This window comes from Schistocerca americana, chromosome 2 (assembly GCF_021461395.2).
Source record: "Schistocerca americana isolate TAMUIC-IGC-003095 chromosome 2, iqSchAmer2.1, whole genome shotgun sequence".
In the NCBI taxonomy this organism is placed as follows: domain Eukaryota; kingdom Metazoa; phylum Arthropoda; class Insecta; order Orthoptera; family Acrididae; genus Schistocerca; species Schistocerca americana.
The window spans coordinates 452462042-452487041 of NC_060120.1; the positions used below are offsets into that span (position 1 = coordinate 452462042).

Here is a 25000-nt window from a genome sequence, read left to right on the forward strand (position 1 = left end):
ATGTCCTTAGGGTAGTTAGGTTTAAGTAGTTCTAAGTTCTAGGGGACTGATGACCACAGATGTTAAGTCCCATAGTGCTCAGAGCCATTTGAACCATTTTCGAACTGCTGCGGACGCAAAGGGAACTTCACAGCAAACATAAACATAGCCAAAGCCTTGCAGACAATCAAAAATTACGCGAAGCGAAATGTAGTGTGAGGAGGGCTATGCGAGAGGCGTTCAATGAATTCAAAAGTAAAGTTATATTTACTGACTTGGCAGGAAATCCTAAGAAATTTTGGTCTTATGTCAAAGTGGTAGGTGGATCAAAACAAAATGTCCAGATACTCTGTGACCAAAATGGTACTGAAACAGAGGATGACAGACTGAAGGCCGAAATACTAAATATGTTTTTCCAAAGCTGTTTCACAGAGGAAGACAGCACTGTAGTTCCTTCTCTAGATTGTCGTACAGATGACAAAACGGTAGATTTCGAAATAGACGACAGAGGGATAGAGAAACAATTAAAATCGCTCAAAAGAGGAAAGGCCGCTGGACCTGATGGGATGCCAGTTCGATTTTACACAGAGTACGCGAAGGAACGTGCCCCCCTTCTCGCAGCGAGGTACCGTAGGTCTCTAGAAGAGCGTAGCGTTCCAAAGGATTGGAAAAGGGCACAGGTCATCCCCGTTTTCAAGAAGGGACGTCGAACAGATGTGCAGAACTATAGACCTATATCTCTAACGTCGATCAGTTGTAGAATTTTGGAACACGTATTATGTTCTAGTATAATGACTTTTCTGGAGACTAGAAATCTACTCTGTAGGAATCAGTATGGGTTTCGAAAAAGACGGTCTTGTGAAACACAGCTCCTGCTATTCGTCCACGAGACTCAGAGGGCCATAGACACGGGTTCCCAGGTAGATGCCGTGTTTCTTGACTTCCGCAAGGCGTTCGATACAGCTCCACACAGTGCTTTAATGAACAAAGTAAGAGCATATGGACTATCAGACCAATTGTGTGATTGGATTGAAGAGTTCCTAGATAACAGAACGCAGCATGTCATTCCCGATGGAGAGAAGTCTTCCGAAGTGAGAGTGATTTCAGGTGTGCCGCAGGGGAGTGTCATAGGACCGTTGCTATTCACAATATACATAAATGACCTTGTGGATGACATCGGAAGTGCACTGAGGCTTTTTGCAGATGATGCTGTGGTGTATCGAGAGGTTGTAACAATGGAAAATTGTTCTGAAATGCAGGAGGATCTGCAGCGAATTGACGCATGGTGCAGGGAATGGCAATTGAATCTCAAAGTAGACAAGTGTAATGTGCTGCGAATACATAGAAAGATAGATCCCTTATGATTTAGTTACAAAATAGCAGGTCAGCAACTGGAAGCAGTTAATTCCATAAATTATCTGGGAGTAGGCATTAGGAGTGATTTGAAATGGAATGATCATATAAAGTTGATCGTCGGTAAAGCAGATGCCAGACTGAGATTCATTGGAAGAATCCTAAGGAAATGCAATCCGAAAACAAAGGAAGTAGGTTGCAGTACGCTTGTTCGCCCACTGCTTGAATATTGCTCACCAGTGTGGGATCCGTACCAGATAGGGTTGATAGAAGACATAGAGAAGATCCAACGGAGAGCAGCGCGCTTCGTTACAGGATCATTTAGTAATCGCGAAAGCGTTACGGAGATGATAGATAAACTCCAGTGGAAGACTCTTCAGGAGAGACGCTCAGTAGCTCGGTACGGGCCTTTGTTAAAGTTTCGAGAACATACCTTCACCGAAGAGTCAAGCAGTATATTGCTCCCTCCCACGTATATCTCGCGAAGAGACCATGAGCATAAAATCAGAGCGATTAGAGCCCACACAGAAGCATATCGACAATCCTTCTTTCCACGAACAATACGAGACTGGAATAGAACGGAGAACCGATAGAGGTACTCAGGGTACCCTCCGCCACACACCGTCAGGTGGCTTGCGGAGTATGGATGTAGATGTAGATGTAGAAGTGCAAGATGGCTAAGCAGGGATGGCTAGATGCTCTACTCTCCCGTGTCTAGTCTCTAAACTGTTCCTCTACTGTACGTGGTCATGCCCTAACGCATTTAGCATTTTCTTAAAGGAATAAGGGGGCCGCACGGAACCACGAAAATCTTCCCCATACCGTAACACCGCATCTTCCGCACTTCACTGTTGGCACTAGACATGATGATAGGTAATATTCTCCAGGCACTCGCCAAAACCAAACACTTCCATCGAAAATCGTTCTTTCCGGCCTTCCACTGTCCAGTGGTGGTGTTCTTCACACGTCCTCTGGCGTCGTTTGGCAGTGACTCCAGAAATGTGTGGCCTATGAACAGTAGCTCGACGGTTGCACCCCGTTCTTTTCAACTGCCTGTGTACAGTCGTTTAGCTAGCTGGACTGCTGGTAAGACTTGGGATCTCTCGAGTTATTCGTTCTGATTTCATGCGACATTTTCCACAACCAACCTCCGCAGTGCTCGACGGTCCCTATCCATCAGCACATCAGATCTTCCAGGTCTTGGTTTAGCTGTGGCTGATCCCCCTCCTCCCTCCCCTTCCATTTCACCAACAGTCGACTTGTGCAACTTTAGAAGGGTTGAAATTTACCTGATGGAATTTTTACTCAGATGACACCCAGTGACCAATCCATGTTCGAAGTCACTGATTTCTGATGGGCGACCCATTCTGCCGTTACTGCTCATCTACAAACAACACACCATTGCCCGCTTCCTTCTATGCTGGTGAGGCCGCATCTCGTGAACCCAAGTGACCATTTCCACTATATGCAGGGTTGTCCGGATACTCTTGATCAGATACTGTTTTTATTTTCCCAGTTGTGCAAAGACAAGAGGGGTAACAGAATTTCTCCGTCACCCTTGTCAAAAAAAAAACATACATCCGCGTATTGGAACTGTATTATATTACGCACGTCCCTTATTATTGGTCACTTATACTGATGTATTTTAGAGATCAGACGTTGTAACGAACTAATTTTTAGTAATAAGAACATTAGGATGGTTTATAATTGAAAAAAGTTTTACTTCTCTCGCAGTGGTGGTCTCAGTGTCAAGGCTTCTTTCTTCGTGTCGTTGTAACGTACAAAAAAATGTCCTGTGTTCTTGATAATGACTTGCGCTGCAACATTATAATTATTATTTTCTATCATACTTCATATATTTGAAAAATCACTTTTTTTTAACATTTACATAAACAGTGCTTCAAACACAAGCAGTATGAAACTTGCTTACATTGTACAAAGATCGTAGCCTGTCTGGGACCAACATGTACCAAACTCCAAAAACGGTAATCCTACGCTGACGGTACCTGACGCGCTTGGCGTGAAAAAATTCTGGACCCGTGATATATACATCACGGGCCCGGAACCTTCAAGAACAGGAAGTAGTCGATGTTAGTATCAATATGACTCTTGTAATTGAAACTGTTTATCAGTTTTAGTTTGTATGTGGTTTTCTGAAAATAATTATTTGATTGAAGATTTGTTGGCCTAACAATACAAAAAAAGAGAAGTTTCAGGTTATTTTATAAATTCGATTGCATTATCGATAGTAAAATTAATAAAGTTATAAATCAAGACAGAGATTTTGTTTTAAAGTAACGTTGAAAAAATACATATTATTGCACCTAACATAGAATTCATTTCAGATCATATACTTTTAAAATTGTGAGTACTAATTTCCATGGTACAAGATCGATACTATGAAATATGTCGATATAAATAATACTGATATAGGGACAGCAAAATAGTTTGCTGACGAGTGGAAACATCCAGAAATATCTATAGGTTAGAAATATACGAATTAAATAAGAAAATTATCCCAAGTTTGGCCGAAATTTATACTGAATCGAACATTTCAGTTGAAACTGGTATGTCAAAAACCAGAAATGGTAACCTTCTTTTACAGACACAGACACAATGCATCAGTCACTGATCTTTTTTTTTTTTTTTACCACCTATGGTTACGCTGAGTGCGTCGCAGAGGTCGTTCCTGAGCGGGTATGCTCTGTTTCGGCTGGGAGGGAGGGAACAGAAGCACTTTTCCTCCGTGTGCTGACCTCTGTGGACCTGCGGCTTACAGGTGCGCCTGCGCGGCCCAGCGCGCTTCACCGCGGCGGGCCAGTCAGCCTCTGCAGCAGCCGCAGGCCTCCCGCTGGCGGTGACGTCAGCCCCCGCCGCCGTCGTGTCGGTGACGCCGGCCACGCGGCTCTTCACGGCCGCCGCCCCCGCACTGCCTGCCCGCGTCGTCACCGCCGCCCCCGCTGTGGCCGCCGTGCCGGTGGTCACCGCCGCCCCCGCAGCCGCCGTCGTCACCGCAGCCGCGGCCGAGGCAGCAGCAGCCGCAGCCGCCGCAGCAGCGCGCGGCGCAGCCGTCGACGGGTAAGCTACTCCTGCGCTACGAAATGTTGACAGAAAGGAAAAGACTTGCAAAAAACGTATTAAATACACTACTGGCCATTAAAATTGCTACACCAAGGAGAAATGCAGATGATAAACGGGTATTCATTGGACAAATATATTATACTAGAACTGACAGGCGATTACATTTTCACGCAGTTTGGGTGCATAGATCTTGAGAAATCAGTACCCAGAACAACCACCTCTGCCGTAATAACGGCCTTGATATGCCTGCGCATTGAGTCAAACAGAGCTTGGATGGCGTGTTCAGGTACAGCTGCCCACGCAACTTCAACACGATACCACGGTTCATCAAACGTAGTGACTGGCGTATTGTGACGAGCCAGTTGCTCGGCCACCGTTGACCAGACGTTTTCAATTGGTGAGAGATCTGGAGAATGTGCTGGCCAGGGCAGCAGTCGAACACTTTCTGTATCCAGAAAGGCCTGTACAGGACTTGCAACATGCGGTCGTGCATTATCCTGCTGAAATGTAGGGTTTCGCAGGGATCGAATGAAGGGTGATACGCCAGTATGGCGATGATGAATACAGGCTTCCAATGTGCTTTCAGGCGATGTCGCCAAACACGGATGCGATCATAATGAGGCTGTAAACAGAACCTGGATTCATCCGAAAAAACGACGTTTTGCCATTCGTGCACCCAGGTTCGTCGTGGAGTACACCATCGCATGCGCTCCTGTCTGTGATGCAGCGTCAACGGTAGCCATGCGGATAAGATGCCTGTCATCTCGACTGCTAGTGATACGAGGCCGTTGGGATCCAGCACGGCGTTCCGTATTGCCCTCCTGATCCCACCGGTTCCATATTCTGCTAACAGTCATTGGATCTCGACCTACGCGAGCAGCAATGTCGCGATACAATAAACCGCAATCGCGATAGGCTAGAATCCGACCTTTATCAGAGTCGGAAACGTGATGGTACGCATTTCTCCTCCTTACACGAGACATCAAAACAACGTTTTACCAGGCAACGCCGGTCAACTGCTGTTTGTGTATGAGAAATCGTTTGGAAACTTTCCTCATGTCAGCACGTTGGAGGTGTCGCCACTGGCGCCAACCTTGTGTGAATGGTCTTAAAAGATAATCATTTGCATATCACAGCATCTTCTTGCTGTCGGTTAAATTTCGCGTCTGTAGCATGTCATCTTTGTAGTGTAGCAATTTTAATGGCCAGTAGTGTATGGGCGTTCAGTAAGTAACGCAACGCATTTTTTCTCCGCCAGTTTCGCCAGAGCTGTCGCTAAGTTTCCTTTGGCGGAAAATCAGAGCCTCAGATAGTCATAGGCGCTTGCACAATGTCTACTGACACCTGGCAGTGAACAAAAGCACGGTGATTCGTTGGGCAATGCGTCTGTCATCATTGCACGAACATCGCGCGGACCTGTCCGATCTCCCGCGTGACAGCCGACCGCACACACCCTCGGGAAATTGAAGGAACGACTTCAGCGTGTTCGTCGCCTCAAAACTGCAAACGAACTTCACAATATATATAAATGACCTAGTAGATAGTGTCGGAAGTTCCATGAGGCTTTTCGCGGATGATACTGTAGTATACAGAGAGAAGTTGCAGCATTAGAAAATTGCAGCGAAATACAGGAAGATCTGCAGTGGATAGCCACTTGGTGCAGGGAGTGGCAACTGACCCTTAACATAGACAAATGTAATGTATTGCGAATACATAGAAAGAAGGATACTTTATTGTATGATTATATGATAGCGGAACAAACACTGGTAGCAGTTACTTCTGTAAAATATCTGGGAGTATGCGTACGGAACGATTTGAAGTGGAATGATGATATAAAATTAATTGTTGGTAAGGCAGGTGCCAGGTTGAGAATCATTGGGAGAGTCCTCATAAAATGTAGTCCATCAACAAAGGAGGTGGCTTACAAAACATTCGTTCGACCTATACTTGAGTGTTGCTCATCAGTGTGGGATCCGTACTAGGTCGGGTTGACGGAGGAGATAGAGAAGATCCAAAGAACAGCGGCGCGGTTAGTCGCAGGATTATTTGGTAAGCGTGATAGTGTTACGGAGATGTTTAACAAACTCAAATGGCAGACTGTGTAAGAGAGGCGCTCTGCATCGCGGCGTAGCTTGCTGTCCATGTTTCGAGAGGGTGCGTTTCTGGATGGGGTATCGAATATATTGCTTCCCCCCACTTATACCTCCCGAGGAGTTCACGAGTGTAAAATTAGAGAGATTCGAGCGCGCACGGAGGCTTTCCGGCAGTCGTTCTGCCCGCGAACCGTACGCGACTGGAACAGGAAAGGGAGGAAATGACAGTGGCATGTAAAGTGCCCTCCGCCACACAACGTTTGGTGGCTTGCGGAATATAAATGTAGATGTAGAACATGTCAGCGAACCCGAGAGGAGCTCACAAAACTGTATCCACTGTACAGTCCGGATCTCGTACCTTCCGATATCCATTTGTTTGTCACCGATGAAAGATGCACTTCGCAGGAAGTAGTACGTGGATGATGGGCAGGTCATTGTGAAAAATAGAGGAGGAATAATGTGGTGTATTGGAATCCTGAATACAACCGAGCTGCTTTCAGAAAAAAATCTGTTGCGCTACTTATTGAACGCCCCTAGTATTATCGACTGAGAACTTCGGCGTTCAAATAAGCATAAAGAAAAGTAATAACGTGGCTAATTAAGGAGTGGACTCATAATTACAACATGATACGGGAGTGCAACTGATATTAAAGTCTTCCCCCAATTGCTAGAATTTCACTGCATTCTAAAAAACATGTCACACCCCACGATAAACTAATCCGGAACGGTGGCAATAGCCGGACCTAAAAAGGAAGATTAATTTTTTCAAATAAATCGTTGAAATACGGTGCAATGGGGGGAACGGAAGAAAACACAAAATAGAAAAAGCCAGAGAAAACCGTACCATGTTATAGTGGATACGACAAGCGAAGTACAGGGCAGGGCCGCGACGCGAACTATCGTGGAAACGTATGATAGGCCACTGACCAGGTGGTGCATGCGCAGAAGAGATAAGACGGACTGTGAGTGTGAGAAAAATACTAGTAATCGGGTGCTCACTAGATCACAATGTCAAATACTACAATAGAAAATATAAACTGGATTCTACTGGAGGGACTAAATGGCGCGATGTGGGAAAGTATTTCAAATGTTAAGACTCTGAACAAACAAAAAGGAGAGGAGTCCAGCGACCCAGAGAATATCAAACTGTAAAAAGATGGCGCGGGAGATGAAGAAAAAGGCAACACACGAATAAGATGTTGTTATTCCAATTGCTATGGATTTATTTATTGTTTATTTTTTATTTGTAGTTCACTGTTGCTAGTTGAGTTGATATATTGTCATTTTTTCAGTTGGAGATAGGAATCTAGCTGTGGACGCTAGAAAATGAATGCCAAGTGGAGAAATCAGAACATTTCTGACTTATTCTTCTGTTCTGAGTCCAGCTGAGGGGTGACAGCAGTGGAGACAGCCGGGAACACTTCCGCCGTGTTCGGGAATAATGCCATCAGACAGAGAACATGTTGAGGAAGACATTCGGGTTTTAACGAACGTCATTTAACCACGCTAACCCACAGTGGTCCACGTCAGTGTACTCGAGAACAGGGAACCCGTCGTGCTTTTTAAATTAAGCAAGCATACAGCTGGTGCGGTGTTTTTTACTCAGCATTAGGTATTTTAGCTGTGGGTGTCCGTTAAATAAACTTTTGTGTGACAGAGGGACCTCATCAAGGCTGTCAGCGAGGTTCTACACTATTCGAAAGAATGTACGTTTAATGCTGTGTGTGTGACAGAGAGAGAGTTAGTAAAAGCTAGGTCCAATCTCAAAGGTAGTGACAACCTAGCCCTGGCATTTATGCAGAACTAAATATTTAACGCCCAAAAAAGAGTTTTCAACACCATCTGAGTAGAAAAACATGTATAAGGTAGTCACAAAGCACACACTTCCATAAATTCTGAGCAACGGAAAAAGAAAATGGCCTCTATATCTTAAAATAGTTTTGTGAAAGCAACAGGCGGCGTGACTAAGTGTTAGCCATTAACTTGCAGTGTCTAGTCGTACTATGGGAAAGTTTCATTAGTTGTGCACACGTAATTTCAGATAGTAGGAAGTAGTTGTCTAGCTGAAAGATCATTTAACAGAAGCTCGAAATTCTGTCGGCCGTATAATGACAGCAGTTCATTGAAGCAGTGCTGCCTCGTGTCTCGTATCAGCGTCCAGCAACACGGGATCATACTTACCCTTACCTTACACAATTCCTGTAAACTGACTAGCATGCACACAGATTGTTCTGAACATTAACAATCAGTACGCTTTCTGCATTTGAGTATTAGTTGTTGAAAAAGAACGGCGTAGATGAGTATCGTCGCAACAAAAGATGGTGGCTTTGTACTGTGGCACATTGGAATGAAGTACGCATAGGAAAATGTCTTTCTGACAAATAAGTTCGCAACACATAATTTCGACACTAATGTACTATCCATTAAGAGAAATCGCACAGTTTACAACTTCGTGGGGATAATCTAACCCCACACTTCTCGTTACACAACCAAGATACTACCATCACAAAGACAATCCAGAAACATCCGGCGGAAAGAAACATTACACTCCATGAACAGTTAACACTGAGAAAATTAAAACTCTGCAGATTTAAATGAAATTATAAATGGTGAGGTAACCAGCACCAAGGACGTGATAATTCGCAACCTCTCCGAAATTATTCCACTGCACATAACCAAGCGGAAGGATACGAGTGAGCAGAATAACACTAATAGATTGTACTTCAGCACAGAATATAAGTTTTACTGACCCTACCAGACACCTTTGGTGCAGTAAAGCCTATTCAACAACAGGACTCTCCGCCAAGCAAAGGTAACTTCATCAGAAAAGCACGCATCCCCAAATATAACTCCAGAACCAGACACGTCTGAACACTAAAAGTAGTGTACAGCAATGTAACTAACCATGTAGAAGAAAGGCTGACTTCCTTCGAATAAGGAACCCATATGGCATGCTAACTGTCAACGAAACATGTCGGCTGATGGTTAACCGACTGCCGACCGGGGTGGCCGAGCGGTTCTAGGCGCTACAGTCTGGAACCGCGCGACCGCTACGGTCGCAGGTTCGAATCCTGCCTCGGGCATGGATGGGTGTGGTGTCCTTAGGTTAGTTAGGTTTAAGTAGTTCTAAGTTCTAGGGGACTGATGACCTCAGAAGTTAAGTCCCATAGTGCTCAGAGCCATTGGAACCATTGGTTAACCGACTCCCCAAACAATTACTACTAATGCAGTTGTTTAGCAAAGAGTCTGCGAAAGTATCTAAATCGACATATTGAAACTGGTTATTGCAAGATCTCAAGACAGCAGTAAAACTGACATTACAAATCACGAAAAGGTTGTGAGGAAATTAAAGAGCCAAATAACACACATTCTTCAGTTTGAAACCAGAAATCTCTCATCTTTAAAATATGGTCACAGAAGTGAAATTTTGTACGTCTAATGGCTAGAAGAGGGTGAATGAAAATTGTAATACGTTCGGTTTTTTATCTTATTAGTTTCTTTTATACTCTGCAAAAGATAACAATCTTTCATCAGTGCCTATCAGAAATCTGCTGCGATCAGCAGATTCTATATGTCATGGTAACATGAGTATACTATGTACTTTTATTTTGAGCTAATCAGTGAATAAGACCACAAGTCCTACAATATACCGAAACCTATAGAGCTCCAAGCACTGTTTTCATCAAACGGACCAAGTTTTGTGTTCTTCCCAAGTTGGGAAAATGAAACTGGCCTGGAAAATATTTCATGCACCTTAATAAAGGCAACACAACTTATATCATCCATTCCTGGGGCAGATTGTGTAACTTAGGTTACCTATCTTAAGATGCATGAAATATCTTCCAGGCATTTTATTTTGTCCGACTGTACAATGGAATTCTCTGTATTATTTATCCTCTTTTAATTTGCACTGCTCTCTTCTTTTCCCATACTCACTAATCCAGCTATATATACAGTATACACCTTAAGAAAGGAGAGCGGCATTGTGATTCGAACGAAAAATCTAACAGAGAATTGCGGCTCTCTCTCCTCGTTCGGCCGGACGGAGAGAGGCGAGAATACTGGCTTAATGCAAGAAATCGCAGCCCTAAAGAGAGAAAGGAAGTTAAAGTATACTAGCTCGTCTTTAGAGATGGAGCAAATATTCAGTTTGACACGCACAGGAACAGAAAACCGTCAAGGCATATTGAATGGAACAACCCTAGAATTTAGAGAAATCAAATAAAACGTAGTTCAGGATGGGCGTACAGGGCTTAATAACTGCTCCTCCCAAAGGCGGTTACTGGCGGGGCACGTAAACCACAACAGTCGGTTTCAGTTCTCAGTTGGGTTAACGTCACTTAGGTTTCTCATATTTGCCCTAAGCGAAGAAGCTAATAGGGACAGTCACAGTAATCTCGAAGGGTCGGAGTACCACTGTGACTCGTTGAGAATATGTTGGTTGATTGATTTGGGGGAAGGAACCAAACAGCGAGGTCATCGGTCCCATCGGATTAGGGAAGGATGGAGAAGGAAATCGGCCGTGCCCTTTCAAAGGAACCATCCCAGTATTTTTCTAAAGTAATTTAGGGAAATCACGGAAAACCTGAATCAGAATGGTCGAACGCGGGATTGAGCCGTCGTCCTCCCGAATGCGAGTCCAGTGTGCTAACCAATGGACCACCTCGCTCGGTGAGAATATGTGTGCGCTCCAAATGTGATATGGAAACACGTTAACAAATATGACGATAATAGTGCTGCACCGACCCCTCCATCAATACTGCGAACGGAATGTTGTTGTTTTTAGTAATGGAACATGTAGAATGTAAACCCCCATTATGCAGGATCGGACGGGTATAAGTGCACATATTTTTGTATATGGTACCTTAATATGTACACACATCAGGGTGTTCGTTGTTTTTTTTCTCTTTGTCGAACAGTCTTCCCACAAACACGTCACATATTTTACGACATGATGTTTTCTGCACGGTAGTAACTGCGCCACTAAGTGAACTACACCTGTCGGTATAGACTGCCCGTTTTGCTTCCATGCATCCACACTTCAACACCTGACCTGCTGCGCACGGGAAATACAAGTATTAATGGCATGCTCTTGTCACACGTGCTCAGAGGTACTAACCAATCTAAAAACATGCGACTTGTAATAGCTGTAATTATTAGTCCGCAAATGACATAAATACTGACGTAACATTGTTCAGCACACAGTCCTCAGTCACCAACAGAAATATATACGCTTATACCCATTACACCCCGTATATTATACAGCATACATTCTGTTCATAAAGTTCAACTCATGCTTCGGCAGTTCGAAAGTGAAGGGGTTCGTTACATCAGATAAACATGAGATGTAGCGTGATGTGAGGGAAGAATACGAAATCATGTAATGAGCAAGCTTGTAGGTACTAATTCCAAAGCAGTGTCTCAGAAAATAGTTCTACAATGAAGCAGAAAGGGCTTAATTAGAATTGCGTCGCTCAATGGCCTGGTCTAATATGAAGGAAGCGGCAACAAATAACGATGTCACCGCAATAGCTTACGTCGCAACGTGGATTTTCAGATAACCGTGAAATCCAGCCTTAAATAGTTTACGTACAATGTACACCAATGTTCACGTAGCGCTGTTCAATGAGAACTACCAAACCTACGACAAGGCACAGTAATCCACTGAACACAGAAACTGTACAGCACCGTCATACTGTTGCACCCACTGACCTATATGCTTGCACACCAGGTGCCTGATATCTACCAAGTCTAGTGAATATAAACCTCTCGCATCTCAGAACATCAAAAAAAATATATTTTTTACTGCTTTGTACTAGTAAATAAGCAATCAACGCATCTGCCACAAAAAATTACCAGGTCTCAGTTACGTTACTAGCACATTGGGACTGTGATCAAACATTGATTCCTTTAAATTTCAATGTAACACTAGTAACTACAATGTAACTACGGACAAACCATGACCTGTATTAACTGTATTATGCACCTAGTAAGACGTATACTGATTCAAATACTGAAAATCTGTCTATTCGATATACATGCGCCCACAACAGACTCTTTTAAAATTAACTTTTGTAAATAACTTTCAATTTCAAAAATCGGAAATACATCAGAAATATCAGTTAAAGAAAATACTATTCTCATACTTTTAATCATCGTCACGTTTCTTTCGACGTCACATTAGTTTCCCAGCTTGTCTCTAAAACCAATCAGGGATGAAAACGTTGTTGGTCAGCGATACGCTGGCAATGTTTATCAGCAATTACGTATTTTCATATCAGACTGTATCTACCCAAGAACATATAGCATCCATTGTGAGAATTCGTGTCGATCATGGATCTTTCCCTACCCATTTACATAAAATCGGCGTCAACTTTTTAAAGGACCTCTTAAAACTTGCTCATTGTCAGCCCCTTTGCACGATCCCAATTCTACCTACGACGCCATATCCAGATTTATAGCTAAAGAAGACATACAAATTTAAACGAATTGTGACCACTGAACTTAACTAAAGAAATGAATTAACAACTAAGTGGTTAGCTATCAGCTGTGTCTTTTAATATAAGTACAACAATCTCGATCTGAAGACAAATGTTACCTTGCTTTGTTTTTATGCACCAATACATTTAAATAGTCATGGCTAAAAATATTACATGCTAGAAGCCAATAAAATAAAAAAATACCCCAGAAACTCTTTGGGACGTTACTAAAATCAATGTTTTCACCATCATTAAATTTCACCCTCTTTAATCTTACTGCAGTAAAGCATGCTGCCCACCCACTACAGTAAACTAACAGAGATCCTACAGTGACGGTATTAACTCATGCAGCTTTAACGCAACAAATAGCCATCACTCGCCTAGTAACTGTCTAATCACTCAGTATACTTTTCGCTACAAATTTCAACAGAACAGAAACGGATCACTACTTGCAGTATACCACAATAATCAATCCAGCGCCGATAACTATCTAACAATGTTTCTGCTATAAGTTCCTGTCTTAAATCAACGATTTCTACGCACTGTAGCAAAGTTTTCGATAATCCACAACCCGCAAAATAATTCTCTCTCAAATAGTTTTCCAAATAGTGGCTGCTTACTTAACACAGTACGAAACTGCTAGAGTGGACGCTTACTCAACAACCTTAAGCTTCGGATTAACATCGAAAATAGCACTTCGTGATCGTTTTCAGAATCTCCTACACTACTTAACTTACAACCCGGGGTCCGATACGCCACGGACTCGGTCAAAGCCTGATATCGCAACTTGACAGGTCAAGGTGCAGTAATCAACTGCCTACATGCCTCATATGAAACTGTCAACTAACCACTGTAAAAACAAATGTACCACAGTAGTTCCTCCCGCAACAAAAGGAGAAGCCGCAGGTGCCCTCAACTGTGGCCATCTGTCGCCCTTAACATGATCATTGCCCCTGGTAGCTACGACCGCCGGTGAGTGAATCTTCTATGATCTCTGTTCCCTCCCACGTGCGGCTGTTATTGGTTGCGACCACCCCAGCACTCATACTACAACATATACAACAAACATACATAATGAACTTCCAGCATGCTGGAATAATTGCACGTCAATAACTACTTTTAACCAATACAACGTAAAGCAGACCAAAGCTGCAAATTTCACTTTATTTATTTATTTATTATGCACTTCAAGACTAGTTTCGGGCGGGAACCCATTTTCAGATCGTCCAGATAGTCAAAATGATATTTCCAAAAACACAAAAACCGTGTCAAAAATATATACGTATTATGAAGTTCAAACTAACAGTTAAAGTGCATACAGATAACTAGCCATCAAGTAAATTTAAAAAAGTGAAATTTGCAACTGTGGCTGGTTTTTCATTGGACTGAAACGCATGTAAGTTATCACACACATAAATTGCTTCAATATGTATTAACACCTGGATGGCGTACAAGAATAAAGGCGAATTACAAATTGTGCAGCTGACACAGCACAGCGGGTATCCTATAAAACCACAGGCCTACGACTAAGCTGTGATCTACTGTACATAATATAATTTTAGGGAACCACAATTAGCGACTTTTTAATAACAATAAAAGTCGATTTAAATCTGTTTACCTCACTTACAGTAATTATTCAGGTTCTAAACAGTCACACTCGGTTCAACAGCACACTTGCAGCTTTGCCATATAGGTCAATTTCGGTCATTAAGGGCACCATGGGAGAAGTATTTCGTTCCTTCGTACTAGATTGTTTACGGATTATCCCGATATCTAAGATTTTAAAAACGGTCGCCTATAGAGAAATTAGTTTTCTATATATTACAAATGGGTGCCATATACCTCTCACCCTACAGCCTTCAGCTGACAATGGCTCACAAATCTTCATATCAGCTTTCACAGAAATACTTTCCATGAATTCTCTTTCACCTGATCGACTCAAATACTTCGTTTTATTATCTTTGAACTATTCCTTCCTCAAAATTAACTTTATATCCACGCACCTGGCCCGCAGCCCGAGCGTCACACTTTACCTCTCGCCACAAACAGTCTGACCTTCCACCTGCTCGAATGCATACTTGGGAATCCACGAGCGATTGCGCGCAAACTCCAACATCCGGAATCTTCTAGAATATCAACTATATAGCAGCCACCGGAAATGAGCTGCTAATGTCGATTGCTAGTACGGGTAATCGCCGCTCTTATAGCAGCATGGTCATTAGCGCCCAACTGTGACCATTACAGAAGTAAAACGGAAGAATAATAACGAGAAAACTTAAACTGAATATGCAGTAAAGAAAGAATCATGAGAGATCGTTTCGAAAGATCCAAACTAGGATATATCTCATCCCTGGCGGATTAAAACAAATTACTGAAAAAAATGATATATTCTTCACTCTGTAGTAATAGTTAGGAAGGAAACGGGTGTTCGTTTTGAAAGTACAGTTAATTTTAGGTTAGAAGACGTTTGACACGTTTACCGTCACATGATATGTTGTGGGCTGCTCTCTCATCTGCAAACAAGACACATTCCATCAGAATCTAGCCTACTGGTACGCGTACACTATTGCAAGAGCTGCAGTCTTCTGCATCCTCCCGCCAGAGAAGGAATCCGGGCGTAAAAGGCCGCTTCCATCTATGACGGGGTGTCGACAGCGCGCCACGCCGTATCTGAGAACTCACTCCACCGACAGCAGTTTCTTATGGCTCACTTCCAGCTACTCGCCTCTCCCGTAAAGTATGACACTGTGACTGCTCGCGACGAAGGGAAAATGGTTCCACTGTATGAATCACACGGGTTTCATGAACCACACACCCACTATGTCGTTTCCATTAGTCTCTAGAGGCCTGGTAATCAACAAACGTCGCATTATTCCCCGAACTCTACAGGCACATAAAGGTATCTTGCGCGACCAGGACTTATTTCATATCTCATTTTCTATCCGTCCCAATAATTTATAACCGCTTATACTTCGGTGTCACACTCAGACTTGAACTGACAGCATCTGTCACATTGGAACAACTAACTCCAGGTTTTCGGAAATTTTAACCAGTAATCATTGTGAAATTACCTTGTGTCGAGACTAATGCTTGTGTGTGTGTGTGTGTGTGTGTGTGTGTGTGAATTTGTAAGGGACCAAATTGCTGAGGTCAACGGTCCCTAGACTTACACATTACCTAAACTAACTTATGCTAAGAACAACACACACGCACCCATGCCCGAGTGAGGATTCGAACCTCCGGCGGGAGGGACCGCACAATCCGTGACATGGCGCCTCTAACCGCGTGGCCTCTGCGCGGCGAAACGTAATGCTTGTATATGAAGAAATGTTGTATTCTGTTCCCTGTGTTGGACTATGATTCGTAATCTCGCCGAATAGAAGTAAAGGACAAAAAATGGAGGAAAAAATGTAGTCTCTTTCTTCCTAAGCTCAACGTCGTTTACGAGGAGAATCCGAAGCTGCAGCTCGGTGTTGGCCAAGATGTTAGACTTCATTTTATGGAGCTAAGATTTTACACCCAGTATGTTCTAAGGAGATGACGAAGACGGAAATTTTCAAACTCTTCAACATCTTCATGAGAATATTTTCTCTTTTTTGAATGTATTTGGCGAAAGAAAAATGGTTTTCCAAAATATTTCGTTTACCAGAAATCCGCATATTCGATTTTGTACACAACACAAAACTATGAGCACCCTTAGAATTCAGATGTAGACAGCCTACAGAACTAACACCTACCTTTAATCTCTGTGTTCTGGGAAAGAGGATTTATCACGCGTTTAATTGGAAAGATACCACGAGCAATCACAGCAACAGGAAGAAGAGAAGGAAGTATTAGACGAAGCGGGCTTTTTTCCGTTGGTAAGGAATATTTCCTTCTAATCCGCCCGGATCCAAAAAAAATGTTGAGTTAGAGGGAAACTTCGTCCACCAGTCACGTTCAGTGACCACTAAGGTCTTTGGACGTTATTCCATTATCGTCTGGTAGCCCCCTGAGAACCACGTGCCAGTTTCAGTTCTTTGCATCTCTTTGTTTTAATTTCCTTTTCCTTCTAGAAAGCCTTCACCCCTACACTATGCTTCCCTCTTTCTGTTGTTTCTTCCTGTTATATTATCTTTCTTTGAAAATCTTTCTCTACCCGTTGAGCCCTGCTTCCTGTTGAGTTCTTTTTCCAACAATGCTTGAAGCTCTTTTGATTAATATGTCTCCATAGATTCTACACAAACGACCAGCGAATATCAATCACCAGTTTCATTGGTTTCTGTAATATTTTCTAGGCTCTGCTATTTTCCGATATTACTTTCGAATTGCTAGGAGTCTATCGTTTTATGTGAATCCAGTATTTTCCTTATAGTTCCACTTCCCAGTAATTATTATTACTTGCCTCGGGCATGGATGTGTGTGATGTCCTTAGGTTAGTTAGGTTTAAGTAGTTCTAAGTTCTAGGGGACTGATGACCACAGTAGTTAAGTCCCATAGTGCTCGGAGCCAATTATTATTAGGTGTGGGCGGATTGAAATAAAGACAGCAGAGAAAAAGAAAACACAGGAGACAAATTAGTCCTACGCAGTTAAGAACAGTCCAGTACTTATAAAATTACACCAGAACGCCATTAGAATAACTGACGTACACTCCAAGACAATATAAAAAGAACGATACACCACGTAGGAGTCATGCAAATTGATCACAAACTGATACTGAAACAGCTGTCGACGGAAAACGCAAAATAGTAAATTTTGATAGTAAACTTTGGCGGACGATGAATGAATGTGTGACGCTGCAGCACAGTTTCACCGCGCAACTGGCAAGGGGACATGTCGATGTCAGGGCGTAAAGTCTTTGCGAATTTCATTCCTTGATCTCAGTTGGACAGCAACTACGCATCGCAGACATGCGCGCAAGTGATACACACCCGTATCAGCATTTTAGAGAGGACGTGTAGTTGGGCTCAAAGAAGTCGGCTGGAGTAACCGGCGAATTGCTTGACATTCAATCAGGAGCGATGCTACCATTCGATGATGTTAGCAGGTATGGGTAAACCATGACCGAACAACAGCGTCGACAAGGAAGCACTCGGCCTAGAGGGTCGACAGAACGTGGAGACCGAGTAGTTGTCAGACAGGCACGCAGAGCCACGGATTCATCATTATCATCGATCCGGCGAGCAACTAGTGTTTCAGTGGCCATAACGACCATTAACAGGCGCTTCACAGAAAGTGGGCTGAGCTTAAAGTGGCTGTTGTGCCAACTTCCATTGACCTTTGCACTCCCACAAGCCCGTTTGCATTGGTGTCAGGCACATTCAGCCTGGAGTCTCGTTCACTGCGGTAGAGTTGTCTTCAGTGATGAGTCCCGCTTCGAACTGAGCCCCGATGACCAGCAAATACGTGTCTGGAGACCTGACTGTCGCCGGCCATAAGGCCCGAGAGCCGGGAGTGATGATACGGGGTACCGTCTCATTTCATAGCAGAACCTTCTGGTTATAATCCGCAGCACCGTTACAGCACAGCGGTACGTGACGATATTCTAGACCCCATCTTGTTGCCCTTCATAGCAAGCCATCCTGGGCTTACATTTCAGAGAGATAATACCCACCCGCACACGGCTCGAGTTTCTACTCCTTGTCTCCGTGCTTGCCAAACCCTACCTTGGCCAGCAAGGTCACCGGATCTCTCCCCAGTGGAGAACATCTGGAGCATTATTGGCAGGGCCCCTCGAGATTTTGACGATCTAACACGCCAATTTGACAGAATTTGGATAGAAATCCCGTCAATCATTGTCAAGCCGAATAATTATTCGCATAGGGGCCCAAGGTGGAACAACGCGATATTGACTTGCTCAATTTTTTGAAGCTTTTTCTCCTGAATAAATCATCCAATTTTTCTGAAATTGTAATTGTTTCTTTATCTGTACATATACATGACATCTACCGACTTCGTCCCATTCAAAAAGTTAGTTTTTTTTTTTTTTTTTTCTTTCTTCAATAACACCGTAACGACTGCTATATACATATATTAAATCGAAACTGTCCCGTCCATCGACTGCCGAAATAAGCACAACAGACACAAATTTCATCACAACCAAGAGACATCACGGTAATACCACGTGACACAGCGTCTAGCTTTGATAATGGCCTCAATAAGGCAACGAAGGTAGTCCATAAGTTTCTCGAGGTGTGCCTTACCCAGCTGGAGCCACTCATTGATTATTAGAGGGTTGAGATTGCGAGAATGTTGATTACTATGCCTCACCCATTGTTCCAATTAGTCCCAGACATGGTTCAAATGGTTCTGAGCACTATGGGACTTAAAATCTATGGTCATCAGTCCCCTAGAACTTAGAACTACTTAAACCTAACTAACCTAAGGACATCACACACATCCATGCCCGAGGCAGGATTCGAACCTGCGACCGTAGCAGTCACGCGGTTCCGGACTGAGCGCCTAGAACCGCTAGACCACCGCGGCCGGCTAGTCCCAGACATGTTCTATGTCGATAAGATCGGGTGATTTAGCGCGGCAATCGACATGCGACATCCGCCTGAGTGTTCAGCAAACAAGGGAGGTATTCGTACAGCCCTGCGAACATACCTATTGTCATCTTGGAAGACTGGAATGATCAAAGCATGCTCATCATGATCATGGTAATGTGAATGAGTGCGCCCAAGTCTTGGTACGAAAAACACCACAATCATCACAGAACGAGCTGCACCCTGAATTACACTCTCCACACAGTGTGGGTTAAACACCACATTGCGCTGTCGGTGCACTCGGTGTCTCACATAATTTGAATAGGGCCATAATCGCGATTCATTGGAACGCACTACACGCCACAACTTAACTGGTGTTCCGTATCTCTGTTACGTAGCCCACTGAAGACATGCAGATTTATCTTCAGCTAGGTGCCCGACTCCGAATACCCAATGCAAGCAGTTCCCTTCGCAACGTTCACTCGGCTCAAAAAATGGCTCTGAGCACTATGGGACTTAACTTCTTTGGTCATCAGTCCCCTAGAACTTAGAACTATTTAAACCTAACTAACCTAAGGACATCACACACATCCATGCCGTTCACTCGGAAACTGATTGATACAGACCAGGATTCACTGCCAAGAGTAGTTTCAGTTGGGTTTGAAACATAGTCATTGACAAGGCACAACACTCAGCTCCGGTCCTCGTCAGTTAGGCTCTTTTTACGATCGTTGTTCTTACTCTGTGTTACACCAATGCATGTGGTACATAATTCGATGTAGACACATTGAACAGCCTAAAGGGATAAACCAAAAAATCTGGCATTTCATTCACGGAGATGTTCTGAGCATTTCCAAATGTAATAATCCCTTTCTGCCATCTGCCACGTCTCTGCTTCAAGCCATCTTACTGCATTGAACAATTTCAAGAAATGTGGCATAACCAGCCACATTTTTTCAGCATAAAAAATGGCTTTTTGCTGTATTTCTTCGAGTAACTGAGTCCACAGCTACAGAGTTCAACCATCATTAACATGGATAAAGTACTGTGCTGACTGCACAGACCCAACTGACACATAAACACCACTTCGCGGCCATGACTTTCGTTAGCAATGCAGGATCGAACGACTGCGGTGTACCAGGTGTATATTATCTACAGTGCTCCAAACTTAGCAGTGTGCCCTTTTAAGTGGATGACCAATGCATAGTTATTCATACGTTCCCCCATCGTTTTAGAAGTCGACTGCCCAAAAAGTACAAGAAGACGTACACAAAATATACATGTATCAGTGCGTATTGCAGCTCTGAGTTTTTAACTCGCATTACAGGCACGCAAAATCGACACCGTACGTGATATGGCAAATTAAAATAACTGTGTGTAATTCATTGAGGTCACTGCTGCCACTGTCCGGAAGCTGCAACGACAGCAGCCCGCTTTGGAAGTCTGTTCGTTGGGTTGTCTATCCGCACGCCTGAACTAGTTTGAGTAACAATACCGACGAGGAAAACTCGCCAATTGCCATAACGCGATTTCCCAAAAACTCCGCTCAGTGGAAGAGGGTAAAAGAACGGCGAACATGTATCTCGTCCTACCTGTAGATATACGACCGTTTCTAAGGAAATGTCGGTTTAAGTTTGTGAGGTACTTTATGTGCCTTTTAGCAACTAAACAACTCGACGTATTCTCCACGTGAGTGGAGGATTGGTCCACATGTGCTTACATGGTTGCCCCTAGTGGTACACTCTGCAACTACGCCACGGAGCGTTTCACAAATCGAAACCTAGAGAGATGCTCGCATTTATCTGTGTGTCTCGTGGTTTTTCGTGGAGCCGTGTTCTGAAATCCTGGAGGTACTTTTGACTAACCTGATATTGTGTCCGTGGAACTTTTAACTACTCGTCCCTATGGTTGTGCTCCACCAAAACTACGGTTCTGTAGTTCTGGTATAGTCCATAAATCACGTAGTAAATGGTAGGCTTACCGGTACTATTGGTAGCATACATACATATATGAATGTGAAAGAAAGAAGCTGGGAGCCGACGACTTTTCTTTGTTTTTTGTTTGTTTGCTTGGTTGTTTTACACATAATTAGAACGGCACATCGTTCAGTGTTAGAGCATTTTTACGTCCATACAAAATATAAATTGCGTTTTATAAGTAATAAAAATTAGTTCATCGGGTAACTACTGCCCTTTTATGGAACCAAAACAATTACTTTTGATGCAAGTGCAGGTTACATGCACAAACACAAAAAGCTAGTACAATTATTGCTGTTATTTTATACTCAATAGGGCGTTCTTCATCACGATAAAAGGCTATAGTTTCCTGTTATTATTGACAAGCGTGAAAGTTGTTTATAAATAACAAGAGTGGTTCAAATGGCTCTAAGCACTATGGGACTTAACTTCTAAGGTCATCAGTCCCCTAGAACTTAGAACTACTTAAACCTAACTAACCTAAGGACATCACACACATACATGTCCGAGGCAGGATTCGAACCTGCGACCGTAGCGGTCGGGCGGTTCCAGACTGTAGCGCCTAGAACCGCTCGGCCACTCCGGCCGACTATAAATAACAAGCCGGCCGCTGTGGCCGAGCGGTTCTAGGCGCTTCAGTCCGGAACCGCGCTACTGCTACGGTCGCAGGTTCGAATCCTGCCTCGGGCATAGATGTGTGTGTTGTCCTTAGGTTAGTTAGGTTTAAGTAGTTCTAAGTCTAGAGGTGTCTGATGACCTCAGGTGTTAAGTCCCATAGTGCTTAGAGCCATTTGAACCATTTTTTATAAATAAGAGAAACACGTTTTATATAAGCTCGATGAGGTATTGAAACGGATGTTAGATGTGTTTTTATTTAATTTTAAATATTTTTCTTTAATTTTACCTTTTGTTTGAGGAAACAGCGTTTTATAGCTCTATCTGATAAATCTGTATCCTTTTTTTTACTTTTAATACAACGTCTCTCTGTTTCACATTACTAATCAACATCTTTCGAACAAGACCTGAATTAAACATTGACAGTTTTAGTTTTCCTACAATTACTGTTTATTTTTAAGTAACGGGGGGGGGGGGGGGGGATAACTATGTAGAAAAAAATGTTCCGCAGGTTGTGCAGCCTTCCATATCTCCTCAGTTTCGACGGTTCACCACTCCCCGTTTGTAGGGGAAATTGTAAGACACTGACTGCATACGCACACAAAGCGATCTAAATGAGGTAACGCCCAATAGGTATGCAACACACGTAAAGTACAAGTAACGCGGTTACGATCGTTGCTGTCTGAGGACGCTAGGAACTACGGTAGTGACGGCCTATGGTAGTTTTACAACTCTACTCGTTCTGAAACAGCTTGTATATTTATTTATTCGCTGCCCCACGCTGTCTGTCGGAACTGTCAAATAAGGAGTAACCACTGTGCCTGCAGGTCAGCGGTGTCGGGCGCCTTCGACCGGTACGGCCCCGGCGGGCTGCGCTCCCTGGACGAGACGCTGCAGGGCTCGGTGGACTGCCAGCGCGCCGGCCTCTTCCGGCACCCGCACCGCTGCGACAAGTTCTACGCGTGCCACTGGGACCAGTGGAAGGGCCGCTACACGCTGCACGTCTTCAACTGCCCCGTGCACCTCGCCTACGACCAGTCCATCGGCGCGTGCAACTGGCCGTCCAAGGGGCCCGCCTGCGCCAACGACCGCCTGCTCGTCTAGGCGCGCGCTCCCTGCCCCCCTCCCTCCCACACTGCACATTAATTTATTTCCCTATTTATTTATTGTACTATTTATTAGCCACATTGACACTCGAGTCATTAAAACGTGCCTCTCCTAACACGTATCACCGTCCGACAAGTGCTACACACATTCAGAATCGCACGGACTGCCGTTCAATTTCAGTTAACCAGAAGCCATTCTCTGCAGCTAACAAACCATCTGCGACACCAGTGACGGTTTCCTTTGTTCACAGGTGTAATTATTCGTCGAAATCATTTTTGTATTATCTGTCTGTAAATACGTATAGCTTCACTGGTTTGGATACATACAAAACCATAAAATGTCTTATATGTATATTAATGTGGAATGCATATTAATAAATATATTTTGCTCAGTACCTTTATTTTTACTTGATCCTTTCACATGTCTCAGTGAACCTCCCTAGACATTTATAAAGCCATTTTGTGCTTTTTGACACTTTTTCAATTAACTTGTATTAATTCAACAATCATACAGCCATCTCTCACATTATACAGTTTGTGAAGAATCAGATTCCAAGAGATCTACTTTGCGTAATTTTGACTGTGAATTTATCTGAACATTCAACTTGGAAACGTAATGAAATAAAGTTTGATTATTCTTTAACTCAGAAGAATCTATTTCACTGCCCAAGTTACTGAAATGAACTGTATCAGAATTTTACAAGCAAACACCGTAAATAACAGTGAAACAGGTTGTAATGTTGCTCGGTTACAATTCATAAAACACAAACTTGCAGTCGGTCATGGGCTTGCAGTAATATGACGATCTACTGACCGTGAACATAGTCCGCGTAGGACTGGGCAAACGATACTCACTATCGAACGGGCTCTAGATTTCCCGATACGTCGCAGTGTTCGATTCAGTATCGAGCTTGTTCGAACAATCTCGTGACGTTTGGTTCACGCGACGCGAGTCCAGAATACGCAAGAATCTACGAACTAGCGACAACAATAAGCTATGGCTCCGCTTAAAATTTTACAATTTCGTGAAACACTGGAGGAAATAGCTTTAAACCCTACCACTGCACAAACTCCTACTACGTTTGAACAAATTTACAATACGATTTCTCTCATATTGCCGATATATACGTATATATAAATATTTCGGTTGATTTTTCAGTAAAGGTAACAGGCAAAGACAAAACCGATATCCTCCGAAAAATAATAAAATGGTTCAAATGGCTCTGAGCACTATGGGACTCAACTGCTGAGGTCATTAGTCCCCTAGAACTTAGAACTAGTTAAACCTAACTAACCTAAGGACATCACAAACATCCATGCCCGAGGCAGGATGCGAACCTGCGACCGTAGCGGTCTTGCGGTTCCAGACTGCAGCGCCTTTAACCGCACGGCCACTTCGGCCGGCCCGAAAAATAATACTTGACTTAGCCCAGTATTTCATTTGTTTATTTGAGACGGTAATGATTTACGAAGTATGATGCAGATGAGCTATTTACATAGTAGAATAACAGATAAAAACATTACCCGATTTTAATCAGTCTGAAAACAAGACGGCAACATTCACAAGATGTCCTCAGCAGTGGGAACAAATTTTTGAAACCAAATATACGGTGATGTAGGTTAAGATCCCAGATATCACACCCTGCAGCCATTCACCCTCGTGGACCTTCGTTTGCGAGTAACTGACGAATATCAAGCAAAATTCAGAATTTTTTTTTCAACAGTAATACATAGACTGGTTGCGTGGTCTAGTGGATATCATAATGCCTACGCACACAGAGGGTTGTGGGTTTGAGTCTCGTCAGATCATTAACTTTTTTTATTTTTAAATCTTTATCGAAATGACTTT

General features: G+C 43.2%; 1 long non-coding RNA gene across 1 annotated transcript; it reads left to right on the plus strand.

Moving 5' to 3' along the window:
• The first annotated feature begins 4361 nt into the window (after positions 1–4361).
• LOC124595415 lies at positions 4362–23546 on the plus strand. Its single transcript, XR_006978201.1, has 2 exons — positions 4362–4410; positions 22873–23546. It is a non-coding gene; the product is annotated as an uncharacterized LOC124595415 (long non-coding RNA).
• Positions 23547–25000: the final 1454 nt, after the last annotated feature.